The sequence below is a fragment of the Anser brachyrhynchus genome (genome assembly GCF_964034855.1).
Source record: "Anser brachyrhynchus genome assembly, contig: SCAFFOLD_389, whole genome shotgun sequence".
In the NCBI taxonomy this organism is placed as follows: Eukaryota; Metazoa; Chordata; class Aves; order Anseriformes; family Anatidae; genus Anser; species Anser brachyrhynchus.
In genome coordinates, this window is record NW_027663847.1 from 70,391 (window position 1) to 81,700 (window position 11,310).

The 11,310-nt window shown below is 38.8% G+C and overlaps 1 long non-coding RNA gene across 1 annotated transcript; it reads right to left on the reverse strand.

Moving 5' to 3' along the window:
* Positions 1-2,584: 2,584 nt before the first annotated feature.
* Positions 2,585-8,324, reverse strand: LOC308186738. The gene is made up of 3 exons (XR_013944213.1): positions 8,260-8,324; positions 5,360-5,507; positions 2,585-4,936 (listed from the first exon to the last, which is right to left on the reverse strand). It is a non-coding gene; the product is annotated as an uncharacterized lncRNA (long non-coding RNA).
* Positions 8,325-11,310: the final 2,986 nt, after the last annotated feature.

Consider the following 11,310-nt stretch of genomic DNA (forward strand, 5'->3'; position numbering starts at 1 on the left):
CTGTACTCGGCTCTGGTGAGGCTGCACCTCGAATACTGTGTTCAGTTTTGGGCCCCTCGCTACAAGAAGGATGTCGAGGTGCTCGAGCGAGTCCAGAGAAGGGCAACGAAGCTGGTGAGGGTCTGGAGATCAAGTCTTACGAGGAGCGGCTGAGGGAGCTGAGGTTGTTTAGCCTGGAGAAGAGGAGGCTCAGGGGCCACCTTATCACTCTCTACAGGTACCTTAAAGGAGGCTGTAGCAAGGTGGGGGTTGGTCTATTCTCCCACGTGCCTGGTGACAGGACGAGGGGGAATGGGCTAAAGTTGTGCCAGGGGAGGTTTAGGTTGGATATTAGGAAGAACTTCTTTACTGAAAGGTTTGTTAGGCATTGGAATAGGCTGCCCAGGGAAGTGGTTGAGTCACCATCCCTGGAGGTCTCTAAGAGACGTTTAGATGTAGAGCTTAGTGATATGGTTTAGTGGAGGTCTTGTTAGTGTTAGGTCAGAGGTTGGACTAGGTGATCCTGGAGGTCTCTTCCAGCCTAGATGATTCTGTGATTCTGTGATAATTCCAATAAGGAAATGTGCTCATTTGCTTAGAAGTAAATGCAAATGTACTACAGAAAAGGAATTTTCATTCTGAGTGGTTAATAATAATTATCTCTAAATTTAGAGGAGGGATTTATTTTTTCTCTCTCTTTCCATGCCCCCCCAGCCCTACTCCCCACCCCCACTCCCCCCCAGAAAATTAGGGAACTTAGACACTTGGATACAAACAAAAGAAAGTATACAAGTGCACAGAGAGAGAAAAAAAAAAAAAAAAAAAAGAGATAAACCAAGATGTACTCTTTTCCAGTACTGACAGAGATAATAAGTGTATATGGATCCAGTTCTTACAACAGCTGAAGCAATCATGGCTCATAATGATAAATAATTAGGATATCTAAGTCAGAGGATGTGTCATCAGAATAAGTAGAAAATCAAGGAAATAGGAAGCAGAAAAATCTGCTTAGTGGAAAACCACTTTTTATCACTTCATTAAAAATGATTATTTCCAGGTATAACACTCTCGGAGTTCAAATACCTTTTACTTGGAAAAACAAACAAACAGACCAAAAAAGCTGTGGGTATAGTTTGTTTAAGACCCTGTAGAAAAGGTACATGGCAAGCACAGAGTCAAAGGGGAAGCTTCTTCAAGCAAAAGTTATTATTTCTCCTTTTTTTGTAGGTTTAGGCCTAGATTGGATTGTGCTGTGTTTGAAGTTGTGTTAGAGGATATTGGACATGTGCTGTTACTCCTTGTCATTAAGGTTAGTTTTTATTGCTAGAGTGCTAACCTGCTCTCTCTGTTCTGGAGACCTTTTATATCTACATACTCCTTTGGTTTTATCATTTTGCTTTCATCAGGAAGGTATTCAAAATGATATCTGAGCAATGCATATTTATTTGCTGAAAGCATATTGTCATACAATGTCAGTTTAGAAGTGATCATTCCAGCCACAACTGGCAAAATGAAACGCACTTCTTTCTTGAATGAAGCTTAGTAATTTCCATCATGAATTTTGGACAGGAAGTAGAATGCTGAGGCTGTGAAAACGTTCTCTGCGCTACCACAGAGCACACACACAAGTTTATTTCCACAAAAGATTTGATAGCTTCTCGTCATTAAAGCCAGCATACCAGACATTAGAAATCAGGTTTATTCACAAACTCAGACAGGATTTTGTTGTATGAAGAAGATCCCTTTCTCCTGGACTTTCAGATTAGATTGCTTTTCAGCTCTTGAAAAATAAATGTTAGTTCAAACATGATTTCGGTACAGTTCCTAGAAGAGAATTAACATCACTGAAACCATCAACACAAGAATCATTAATTAGCTCCCTTGCCATAGTTCAGAAGTGTAAGGGTTATAATGATCACGGGTATCTTGGAAAATCTATAATCTGGGAGAAAAAAACAGACTTTCTCTAACAGCAGTACAACAACTATTCGTTGTGTGTTTTTGTTTGTTTGTTTGTTTTTATTTTGTTTTGGTGTGTTATCCAAAATATTAATAGTTATCAGAAGAAAAAAAAAAAAGAAAAAAAAAAAGATTAGGAAAAGGGACAAGAATCACCATATAAGCATTATTATCTGATCACCTACTCTCCTAAGTGGTTACAGAAGCTGATTTTTGACTCAACACTGCAAAATCTTGAGGTATTCCAGGAGCACTTTATTATTATTATTATTATTATTATTGATTATTATTGATTGTTATTATTATTATATTGTTTTGTTTTTATTATTATTTCTTGTTCTTACATGAAGTTTCACATGCATTTTCAAGTCCCATCTCTACCATTTGGAACATGCAAGGCAAACACAAAATCAGAAGAGAACTGGATATATGGCAAGGTGACGAGCCTTGTGAAAGCTGTCACATCAGATCATTACAGAAGTCGGATAACAATGCCTTTTCCTCGAATTCACAGTCCACTATTCTAACCACTGAATTGAGTTGCCTGCATTTATTTCTTCCTAGCCATATATTACAAAGGAAAAACAATAGGTGCAAAATGGGAGAGAGAAAGAGAAAACTAAACTCATAGGAAAAATCCTTGCTTTTCATACTGCTGAATAGGGCATTACTCACAAGGAGTATTTCTTATTTCATTTTTTGTTAACTGCTTGACAGGATCCATTTAAAGAATTTTATTGTAACAGCTTGAGCAGCAACATCTAAGACAAAAAGAAATGTGACAAGAAACAGTTATAAAAAGAATCATAGAAAAATACAGGAGGCTGTTTTTGTTTGTTTTGGCTTGGTTTTATTCTCCTACTAAGATTGCATGTTCTATTACTTCCACTTGTTACTAAGAAGGAGAAGAAGAAAAAAATAATTCATATCTAAAGAAACATTGATTTCAGTATATTTTCAATTCAAATAAACAGTCTTCTGTCAACAATGAAATTCATAAAAGAAATAAAAATGGCAGTTTTTTCTTTTTTACTTTCCTTCTTTTATTTATACAACCACAGTCAGATAAACTATAATGCTATCTTAACAACTATACACATTAAGAAACAAACATAGATCAATAGCTATAATTTGACACACATACACCGTTCACTGTGAAAACATCAATAGTATAAAAGCTTCATGGGCATAGCTGGGAAAAACGTGTTCAGTGGATGATGTTGGCAGAAGATTAAATAACCACGTGTCAGAAGGAAGAAAAAAAATTCAATGAAACTGAATGCATAGTGGAGATGTGCAGGTACTCTGAGCTAAACTGTTAGGATTAATAATAAGAAAATTATCTTTGTCTTCCAGTCATTCAATTACTTCATGAACAAATATTTTCGCTTGGATGTCTGCTATTCAAATATATACTGTCTTTCCTATCTGCCGAAGGACTGCTATTGAAAGACAAGAAAACAGGAAATGACTTGCACATTGTATGACAATATCTTGAGCTGCTATATGCTGTTTCATAAACAGTGCTATAGGTGACTATTCATCTCATCCTGATCCCTAACACTCTGATGGAGTGAGTCATGACAGAGAGATGTAGCAAGTAATTATTTGTCCAGGCAGAAAAAAAAAAAAAAAACACAAAAAGTTTATTCAAAGAAGCTAACAGAAAATAGAGCTGAGATTCAGCGATATTGGACTGTGTCCAATACTTGCACAGTGTACTCTCCTGTTGAATCCCGTGGTATTACTCTGAGATACACACGTAGGTATACACCTAAAAACTCCTACGATTTGACTTTCAAACTGTCAGCTATTTATTATTTATTAAAGAATTTCAATGTGTTAACTGATTTCTAAGACAAAATGAAGCTGGATATTATCCTAAAGACCACAAGGAATCCTTTTTTATCTGTTGACCAAGTAACTCCGTTTTTTTGAGCATTGTGACTACTCCGTAATGTCTTTTTCACTGATTTGTTTTACAAGCCAGTTTTTCTTTCTTCTTCGGATAGTCTTAACATCTGTTGTTTTAGTTGGTGTTGTTCAGTTGTACTTAATAGTTTTTTTTCACTATCATTATGGAAAAGCAAAAAATTGGAGAGGGAAGATGAAAGAATTCCAAAACAGACATAAAAAGTAAAAATAAGATACCTCATCCTTCAATTCATGGGGATTGTAGGTTTTTTTTATTTATTGACCACTAAGTGATAACCAGTTAGAAAACTGGTCCCACTGCATCTCTCAAAAGAAGATGATGCAAAACAGGTTGTAATGTCACTTTGTACTGAAGAAATTCTATGACGGAAGTTCTTCAAGCTGATCTGATATTGTCAACAAAGAGAAATCCAGATGATAGAAAAATTGTTCTGAAGTATAAAATACACACCTTACAAAAAGGTATTTCCATATTTCTCCGGCCTGTTAGCTATATATGACAGACGGGCATTTCTACAAACAAATTGTCCTCAAAAGCTTCTTTGTATGTGCTTGTGCACCTAGTGAGATTTCTGAATATATACATCTATCTAATGCTTGCTACTGTGCTGCCAATTCTTCATTTCATGATGATATAAGTAAAGAGATTTTGTTGGTCTTGTTTACATTTTTAAAGACCCGCAGGGTGATTTGATTATACGTAAATTCATTTCTTACTAAGTCACACAGAAAAAATATGATATGTGTCCTCCTTACCTCTTATGGTTAGGAAGAAGCATTTCACATGCTCACACACACACACACACAAAGTTTTAACAGTCTTTTTTTTTTTAAAAAAAAAAAAAAAGTTATTTTAGCAAGGCTTTTATAATTTTCATCCATGACATCTCAATGTCTATGGCTAGCAATATAGAACTTTGGAAATAGATTATTTTTTCCTGTATATGATGCTTAGTTGATGCACTGAATTCAGGATCTTAGTTTTTCTTTATTTTCTGAGATGAATGCGAAGATTTAGGTACCTGCACAGGAGTCTTCATTCACCACAGATCTTGGTTACCCTCTGAAGTACGTAAGGTTAAAATTAAGGTTAACAGTACTCTTAGAACTGATGTCATATTCCTGATATACACATCATAGTTAACATTTATTATACTTGCTCAATTCAGTTTCACCTAAATTTTAATCTCCCAAGGTTGTGTACCTGAACAACTCAATTTTTAAACCTGTTTTTTATGTTCCCCATATGTGGTAACAATTTGCTCAGTGTTCCAGCTGTTTCTCTCACCTTTAGCTGATAATTTCACAAAGATTTTATACAGCCATATTTAACCTAAATCTCAACTATCATGAATCTGACAGTTGAATTCAATGATGATTTTCCTGATGATGTTTCCCAGAGGAAGACTAATGGCCTTGCCCCTTTAGTGTGTTCCTCACATTGGGTCCAAGAAAGTCAACCTACAGGGTTTGCTGCAGTACGTACCTGATTCTTTGCGGTTTTGGCCTGGAGTTTTGGCTCAAGTTTAAGCTTTGCATTTAAACGCCAAAGGAATAATTGGTCTGATTCAGGTGGTCCACTTCTAAGCTATACAAGATGTCTTTTCTTCTGTAGAAAATCACATAATCTTCAACTACATGGAAAATTAAGAAGAAACTTCAAAAACAGAATTTCAGCATCTATCAACTAAAATTGCTCTTGTTTACATTGGGACCAAACACAGGCCAACATCTCAGAGAATTCAGTATTAGAAGGGCAGTTTAAAAGATTCAATGATACAGCGCAAATACTAAAGGCATTCACCCAAACACTCAGGCCAAATGGTGAAGCCAGGCTTGCATACACATTACTCTACACATTTCTACACTTCTAAAGCTACTGTTTTCATACTTCTTAGGATCTGTTTGGGCTTTCCTGAAGTTTTATGCTCATTTGGCTCTAAGATTTTTTTTCTTCTTTCCTCCTTCCCTTCCCTTCCCTTCCCTTCCCTTCCCTTCCCTTCCCTTCCCTTCCCTTCCCTTCCCTTCCCTTCCCTTCCCTTCCCTTCCCTTCCCTTCCCTTCCCTTCCCTTCCCTTCCCTTCCCTTCCCTTCCCTTCCCTTCCCTTCCCTTCCCTTCCCTTCCCTTCCCTTCCCTTCCCTTCCCTTCCCTTCCCTTCCCTTCCCTTCCCTTCCCTTCCCTTCCCTTCCCTTCCCTTCCCTTCCCTTCCCTTCCCTTCCCTTCCCTTCCCTTCCCTTCCCTTCCCTTCCCTTCCCTTCCCTTCCCTTCCCTTCCCTTCCCTTCCCTTCCCTTCCCTTCCCTTCCCTTCCCTTCCCTTCCCTTCCCTTCCCTTCCCTTCCCTTCCCTTCCCTTCCCTTCCCTTCCCTTCCCTTCCCTTCCCTTCCCTTCCCTTCCCTTCCCTGCCCTGCCCTGCCCTGCCCTGCCCTGCCCTGCCCTGCCCTGCCCTGCCCTGCCCTGCCCTGCCCTGCCCTGCCCTGCCCTGCCCTGCCCTGCCCTGCCCTGCCCTGCCCTTCCCTGCCCTTCCCTGCCCTTCCCTTCCCTGCCCCTTCCCTTCCCTGCCCCTTCCCTTCCCTTCCCTTCCCTTCCCTTCCCTTCCCTTCCCTTCCCTTCCCTTCCCTTCCCTTCCCTTCCCTTCCCTTCCCTTCCCTTCCCTTCCCTTCCCTTCCCTTCCCTTCCCTTCCCTTCCCTTCCCTTCCCTTCCCTTCCCTTCCCTTCCCTTCCCTTCCCTTCCCTTCCCTTCCCTTCCCTTCCCTTCCCTTCCCTTCCCTTCCCTTCCCTTCCCTTCCCTTCCCTTCCCTTCCCTTCCCTTCCCTTCCCTTCCCTTCCCTTCCCCTTCCCTTCCCTTCCCTTCCCTTCCCTTCCCTTCCCTTCCCTTCCCTTCCCTTCCCTTCCCTTCCCTTCCCTTCCCTTCCCTTCCCTTCCCTTCCCTTCCCTTCCCTTCCCTTCCCTTCCCTTCCCTTCCCTTCCCTTCCCTTCCCTTCCCTTCCCTTCCCTTCCCTTCCCTTCCCTTCCCTTCCCTTCCCTTCCCTTCCCTTCCCTTCCCTTCCCTTCCCTTCCCTTCCCTTCCCTTCCCTTCCCTTCCCTTCCCTTCCCTTCCCTTCCCTTCCCGCCCCTTCCCGCCCCTTCCCTTCCCTTCCCTTCCCTTCCCTTCCTTCCCTTCCCTTTCTGTCTTCTATTTTAATAATTTTTTTTTTTTTTTATTTCCCTGAAAATATTTGAAGTAATGAGAGCTGTACTGTGGCTCGTGTAAGTGAGTGATAGATGTATCTGAGATAATACGATGAAGGGTCTATGTTTCATGTGTGACTGATGGGATGTGGACATGTGCAACTATAAGTAGCACAAAACCTGCTGGAATACAGACTGGAAGACCCGTGAAACTGGGGAAGGAGAAGCACGATGTGGCCTCATACCTACTGTCTACAGGTATTAACTGTCTCCAGAAGTGTATCAGGATTTCACCCCAGAGGAAAATCATTGACTTAGTCATAAAGAAAGAGCCTGTTAACAAACTAACATGGATAACTGAGGAACAAGGAGCAAAACCAGGGCCTAAATTATTTGACACTTTAAATGCATCCCTACAGAGCAGCTTCATTAATATTCCTCATGCAAGAATAAGGATAACTTAGAATTAAAATCATCTTATCTTTCCTTCTCTTTCAGCAGATGGTTAAGTGAATTGACAGTAGAGGAAGACATGGCTTTATTAACCTGTTCATTATCTGATGTCAAAGGGCATTGGTCCCTTAATTTCCATATTTGAGATATTTTATAGCCATGGAGAATTCTATCCAACTGATTCTTCTAGTATTGATGATGTCTGAAGACTTTTAATGTACTGAGAAATATTTGCGGACAAAGTTAGCTGTTACAGGGTTTTTTTTGTTGTTTGTTTGTTCTTTTTAATGTTGAATCACGGCTGCACATTTACTATACTATTTTGCTGGGGCCATAGCTTTGCTGAAATTTTCAGTGTCTTGGCTGAACTTTGACAAATGACACAGAAATCTCTTGAAAAACTAGCAAACAAACAAACAAGTATGACTTCTTCTTTCTATGTTACTCAGTTCTTTGATTGATCCATCTTTCTTCTTTGGTCCATTTAGGTGTGTATTTCTTATAGCTGAAAGTCACAGACTGACAGCTGAAGTCACAGAGTGATAAAGCATCTGAAGGAATAAAAAATCAGCATGGAATGAGGAGAGCGATCTTGGAATATGCCAGGAAGAGAGGGAAAAAGCAGTGCAGCAAAAATGAGCAGGCCAGCCATATCATCTTGAGATGCTACTTGGAAGCAAGGGCTTAATGGGATCCAGCCTTCCTGGACTTTTGTATAGCTTTCAAGTAGAATATCTGACAGACAAGAGAGGAAAGGATGCTTACATGATGGGAGCCTGTTTTTTCCGTTCATCGCATGCACAGCTCCATACATGTGCACAGGATGCCCACATCTGTCACTCACAAGGTAATGTTACCCAGAGACTGTGGTAGAGAACTAATGAGACAAGGAAGATCAAAACTGTGGAAAAGGTTTGATGGAGGTGTGATTTCCCTTTAAAAAACAAAATTTAATTGAAATAAAAATACCATTTCAAAACAAAACATAATACATTAAAATAGGGCCCAGGAAAGTCATTTTTGCATATAAAATTGCTGAATTATTTTGATTTTAATCATAAAGATTCTTACAGATATTTGCATATCTAGACTAAATCTAATCTGAAATAAAGACATAAAGTACATATATAGTTGATGCCTCAGAACCAATTAGGTAGTTTGACTGAACCTCTTCCTGCTGTGAGCTGTTTTTTGGTGTGTAGATGTAACCACCATGAACACCGAGGAAAAAAGAAATGAAACTGTGAAAATGTCTTGTTGAATGCATATTGTTTATCCCATTCACTAAAAGGTTTGAGATTCCTGAAGGGAGGAGGGGTGGCAAAAACAATGTATGCTATGATTTAATCAAAGACTATACTGTAACACTGACAACGTTAATAACGTTAATAACACGCCAGGATGGAAAACTAAAGTTGGAGTTGAAGTGGTTGCCCAAACTCTGAAAGAGTTTCCAATTTCTGACACTTCAAATGATTTTTCTTAAGAACTTCCATTTAAAGGGATTTGTTTGCTTTGGTTTGTTTTTGGTGTAATTAAATATATGAAATGGTAGCTTGAAAAGACCCTAAGGGAATTGCCCACCTAACTTTATTACGCATCTTTGAAAATCACAGCAACAAATAAAGAGTTTGCTGAATTCTTCCATCACTCTTTCTAGTCAATGTCAGTTTTGTTAATTCCATATTCAGCTGTTTTATTTTTCCATTATTAAACTTTATTTCATTTTTTTTTTCTGCCCTTCATTCTAACAATAGATAGCATAAAACTTAATTTTTACTCACTGTTCTTTTTAAGAAGCTCAACATTGTTCTTCCTAATTGGCTTTTGTCATCTTTGTACTTATTGTCACGCATGGGTTTGTTCTTTCATGTGTCTTCATACTACCAACAGTCTTTGTCCTTTCACATCTAACTTCAAATATTCTGGTTTTCTTCAACGAGCTCACATTTCATAGCTGTTACAGTTTTTATTATTTTTGAAAAAAAAAAAAAAAAGAGTATTGCTCTGTAAGACACTTTGATTTCTTCACAAGTGTCTTTTCACCTCAAAAAGCTTTACTTGCTTTTTGTTTGTTTGTTTGTTTGTTTCCCTTACTGTATTCTGTTTTACCTCTAGAGAATACATAGGATAATGTAAATGTTACTGGTGAATGGGATTTTTTTTTTTTTAATTGGCTACAGCTTGCTCAAAGCCAAACTAATCTACATATTCACGTCCATTTTGATATTGCTGGAGTCTCCCAGGTAAAATGTAAACAGACCTGCATTCCTGATGTTGAATTTAGCGTGTTTGTGCTTGATACATTAGAGACTTTTTTTTCCAGGTTTATCCTTGTTAAAATAACCTGTAATGCTGGCAAGGTCAGGGAAAAATGTCAGTTATTTGTTCTGTAGGTGCTGGACAGCCAAGTTAAAGATCCCTAGAGCCTCTTCTAACTCGTCTAACCAGGTTTTCAGAAACAAATAGACTTTTTCATTTTTTATTTTCCTTTTTTTTTTTTTTTTTCTCCACCCCCCTCCCTCCCCCCCTGAACTGCAGACTCTGTGGTTCATGGCATTCTGACCCTTCGTTAACTAGCAGCTCCTTGTATGAATAAACTGCACTTAGGATTTGTGGGTTCTTTTTTCCCTTTCTGTACTGTGTATGTTTCTAATGAGAATCATATTTGCTTTTCACAGCTACGTGCTTGTGTGTCTTTAAACAAGAGAAAGCTGAGTATGGCATAACCTGTGCGATTTCTTTTCTGTGCTTCCTACACAGCTTTGTTTGAACCTAATACAATAGTACAGATGTTCTCCATTTCCATTTTAAAAGCCAGCAAAAATGATCAAGCAGTATTACCAGTCTGCTTCTTGTTGGCTGTGTACAAGGAGTGTTCAGTGCTGATCTCAGCTACTGAAGGAGAATACATACACTTAATGGGACAGATCCTCAAACTAATTTTCCCTGACATTTTTTCTTCCCAGTCCTCTCTGCCTTCTCTATGCATATTTTCCTATTTAAGTACAGATCTTATAGGTCCAGATTTAATAGGATAAGTTCCAATGATAGAGGTTTGTCCAGTTTCTGACAGGTCTCTCTCTCACACCACCTTCCTCCACATGACCTGTCCTCCAGTTTTCTTCCAACAAAGTCATTACCAAAATGTTTCCATTTTAGATACAAACTCTTCTCCACCAGAGTAGGAATATACAATAATTCTGTGGCTCTGCTGTAACGCTATACACCAACAAATTATTCTTTCCTCAGTCCAATCCTTTCAGCTTTGATTTGACATTTCTCCTTTTCATTCTTTGCAATAAGACAGTTACACTCTCCTCTTCCAGGCACTCTTCTCTGGATTTTGGTGGGATTGCTTTTCTCATGCAATGTTATTGCCAGCTGTTGGCTGGTACATACAACCCAGGAAATCAAAGGACTTAGTTCTAATATAGCTTTTCAGCCTGGTTACATTTCCCTGGCAGGTATTACATACTTAGTAGAAGTAATAGGGATAAGTGAAATAGATCAGAATTCCTGCCAGAGAGAACATTTGGGGTTTGTTGTTTCATACGGTCATATAGGAAGGAAACTGGAAGACGACGTGTCTCTCTGCAAAATTTTGTTTTCAGAGCTAGATTTTCATTCCCTCTAATGGTCAGAGCAATCTGAAAATTACCAGGAATATAAATTTATGTTATATAGCAGACAACATCTGTAAAGTAGAATTACTTATAAAATATATATCCCTAAATTTACTTAAATTGTACTTAAATTGGAGAGAGAAAGAATTCCTGCTGGATACTGTTTAACTACTGGGCTGTGATGTTATGC